The following is a 4208-nucleotide window of genomic DNA, read 5'->3' on the forward strand; positions in this document are numbered from 1 at the left end:
AGTCCCTGAGGACTCTCCCTTGGGATGCCTTTTAACACACTGGAATCAATTCAGATCGCAAGATTTAAGAAAGACAAGACTGATTTTCTCTGTAACACTTCAGGTCCTCAGTACTCCTTAGGAGATAAGGAAAAATGGTCAATTGAGACACTAAGCTTCAATACGATCTACCATTTAGATCTCTTCTGTAGGCAACAGGGCAAATGGATGGGGGTACCCTATGTCCAGGCCTTCATGGCCCTAAATCCAGATCCTGACCTCTGCAGAATATGTTTGGCCACTAACAAGGCTAATAACCCCCCTCCCGATGAATTGGATGATGATTATCTAAATAGGCCTCCTAATAAATGCAGCTTGCCAGAAAAATCACAGGCCATCCATAATGAAGGGGACACTGACTCTCTCACTGTGCCTCTTCCTAATAGATCCAGGTTATTCTTGTTGTATGTGGGGCCTTTTCCCTCATTCATTTCCTGGATTAATGGTTATGATAATTGGAGGCAATTGTCTGGTTAGTCTACCGAGGGACAGGGCCTTTAAGGAATATTCCCAAGCAGATCCCAAAACTCCTTTTGTTTCAAGGACGTTTCCTGTCTTCTCTGGCCCGATAGACTCCTTAATTTCACTTTGTGTTGGTGGGGGGAAAAAATGCATCTGCTCATCTGTCTGAGCTGATGAGCTTTCGGAATGGGAGTCCTCTTTCTTTTGTCTGGGCATTTTTTTTTTTTTTTTTTTGGTAACCATGTGTTAGCCACTTTACTATAAAATATGATCAAAACTCAATTATGAGAGTTCAAAAAGAAATAGAAAAACCAATGAGTTTCAATTTTATTACAAGTTTTAAAATCTGGGAGTAGTTTGAAAAAAACTTATATCCTAATTTCAGCCCACGGTTAATATTTTACAAACAAAGAATCACTACAGGTGAACCTCAATGCAACAAAAAAATACAATTTGCAAATCCAGGTCATAAACTCACTAACAAACTTACTAATCATGGTAAGGGACAGTGCCAAAGACCAGCTAATGCCTCAATTAAATCAGAAAGAAACCTCGCCTTCTGTGAAGGCAGAAAAACATGCAAACAATTCTGCTTCAAGAAATTTGCACAGAAATAGAAAATGCTAGAGCCTTTACCACAGATGAAATTGCAAACATTCAACACATTAAATTAAATCCAAGGAGCACCAAATATAAATTGAAGCAAAGGTAGGACTCAAACATTTAATTTCCAGCTATGCAACTAGCAGAGCCCAGGAATTTCAGGTGTGGAAATTAGCTATAGGCAAACTCTATAAAAACATGAGTTTATACTCTGTCGTTTTATTTTATTTATTTATTTTTTTATTATGCTCAGTTAGTCAGCATATAGTACATTATAAGTTTTTGATGTAGTGTTCAACAATTCAATAGTTATATATAACACCCAGTGCTCATCACAACATGTGCACTCCTTAATATACTCTGCAATTTTAATACAATGCAGACATTTCTGCAAAACTGTTTAGATTTTAGAGGGGCATAATAAGGCATCAGGGTGTCTTTTCAAAGTCACTCTCAAATACTCTTGATTTTTGGTTGGCAACAATGACATCTTTATAACTTAATATCTCTCACAGATCTCTAGCCTCTGCACACAAGGCAACAAAATACCACTTCCCATCTGGTCCAGCTTAATGTCAGTTTGTAGAATGACTTGACATTAAATCCATCCATGGCCTAAATGACACAGAAGCTACTATTTCCTGGGCATATCCACACTTTTTCCCCATCTCCTCAGCATGAACTGTCTCTCAATCACTTCTCCTTCACGCCCTATCCCCACAAAAGACTCCAATCCCTAGGAGATGCACACATGTCAATTCTGGAAGCTCTACTATTGCTCATCTCCAGCTCCCCATGCTGGGGGCCAAAGCAACAGTTTGTTGCAAAGAGTTGCAGAAACAGTGATTATTTACAAATTCATTTTTGTGCACTTTTGCATAATTTAAAACCTGGTGTAGAGGGTGCTTTCAGGCAGCAGACTTGAGCCCTGGAACCCTGAGTAAGGAAGAAGGGCCCATGGTGACCACCAGACTGAGTGCAAACCACCTCAAAACAGCCAGAAGTCCTAGCTGACCAATGGGCTACTTACACATGGGCACAGGTACCAAAAAAGGAAAATTCCATACGTTTCCACACCTCCTCACTCCCCCATTAACTGTAGCCCCCACCACGGCCTCCTGGCAGGCAGGCTCTCCTTTGCTGCCCTGCCTGTTACTCCCTTGCAGGGTATTCAGTAAACTTCTGTCTCCTGTGTCCTGCCCTAGGCTCTCCAAACTCTTTTCTGGAAGGTAGTAGAATATGCAGCAGCACAAAAGGACATTTTATTTCTACAGGAAGAAAAAGGATTAGCATACATAATAATTGCATCGAGTAAATTGTCATAAAAAATTGAAGTAAATGCCGCAGAACCCTGCATTTTTGTCAGCACTGACATTTTCCTGGAAGAAGAGAACCTCAAAGAAGTCACTGGTTTTGCTTTCAGTGAATTAGGAGCCCCCATGTTTGTATAAATGAACCTCTAAGAAGAGCACCAGATGAAACTCTCACTTTTTAAAGTAAAATAATGACTAAAGTGCACGCAGCTCCACACCCTTATCCACATGCTCAAGGTCAAATCACCAGCAATTCTCTGAAAGGAGCTCACTTCTGTTTTGGTATTATTACCACAATAACTAAAATTTTCAAACAGGAAAAAAAAGTCTAATTATAAATAAGAGAATGACAGCCTGAGTGAAGTTCGTTTACTATGATTTCCAATTTTCTGGCCAACCCATACCGCAATCCATTCCTTTCCATACAAGGAAAACCACCATTTTAGTTCCCATGCTTTATTCAAGAACTCATACAAAATCTTCCAGATAAATGAGTTTTAATCCTCCTTCTTCCTCTCCTTCCTCGTCCTGATTAACCTGGAAGTAATGCAATTAGTAACTCTCTTTGCTCTTAGCAACTACGTGCAAACAGTCACGTAGATTATTGTTCTTCAAATATTTTTTTATGAGATATTTCAAATACCTTTACGGAAAAAGGCACCTCAGAAGTTACGGTGATCTTGCTCTTGCACCTTTCAATGGTTACAACCCCTCCACCGGGGGGGACTCCCAGCTTTTCCATTCGCTTTGATTCTCTCTTGAAGAAACCGCTTCAAACCGGCAGCATCCAGGATTCCACCTTCTACTGGGTGGGAGCAGTTAAGGGTAAACTTCGGAACTTGCTTCTCCCCCACCCCGCCCAAAATCACAAGCTTTTCCACGGGCACCATGGCGCAACAGAGGCAGAAAGGAAGGTCTCTTCTGCCTGAGCCTGTATCCACCTCCAGCCTTGCCAGCTGCATCTCACCTCCCCCCGCCCCCCCCCCCGCCCGTTTCTGCACCACCATGGATGCAGCTTGTACCCATACCATCGTGGGTACCCCGGCCACCATCGCCTTCGGCTTCTCCTACCCTCACTCTCAAGGAGCAAGGAGCATCCCCTTGGACTTAACCCACCGTACAGGTGCCCCAGGTTGAAAAAATTGACAATGGGGAACAAACTGACTGACTTTTAAATGGACATAGGTGCAACATACTCGTGTTAAAGCTACTTTGAGTTTGCTGGTTTAATTGAGATAGACATGTCTATCTTAATTAGTTGTCGACATTAACTATAACACTTTTATTCTACCAAGGTTTGCTGAAGGTCAAAAAGGCTCATGTAATCTCTTGCAATTTGTCAACAAATGATGGCTTCAAATGGTTAATTAATTTTGTCTGTCTCAAAGTTTTCATGGGTAACTGTTAAAACAGCTTTCACAATCTTTGGTAACCTGAAACTTCAAAGTTTTACTTGGATAACAAGTCAGATTGAATTCGTTGGATATCTAAGTCTTTCCAAATAAGATAAAATAGTGAAACATTAATTACTAAACATAATGTTTATTTGCTTTTGGCTTCCTATGGCGGAGAAGCTGAGGATAGTCTATTGGTAAACATACTTGATGCTTTATCAAGATGGTACTATGGAAAAACATGTTTGTACAAAGTATAAAATGTATTCATAAATTTCAGATCTAAAGAATTCCAGTGTAACACACAGTTCACAATCAGTTACTACTTAGTTTTCCCTGGAGACTAAGGTTTGTAAGAATTAAAATTCCGCTAAATGTAATTAAGACTGTTGGAGAT

General features: G+C 40.4%; 1 pseudogene; it reads right to left on the reverse strand.

Moving 5' to 3' along the window:
* Window positions 1-2885: 2885 nt before the first annotated feature.
* On the reverse strand, window positions 2886-3307 carry LOC118027193 (annotated as a pseudogene).
* Window positions 3308-4208: the final 901 nt, after the last annotated feature.

This window comes from Mirounga leonina, unplaced genomic scaffold (assembly GCF_011800145.1).
Source record: "Mirounga leonina isolate KUSES-001 unplaced genomic scaffold, KU_Mleo_1.0 Mir_366, whole genome shotgun sequence".
Taxonomy (NCBI): Eukaryota; Metazoa; Chordata; class Mammalia; order Carnivora; family Phocidae; genus Mirounga; species Mirounga leonina.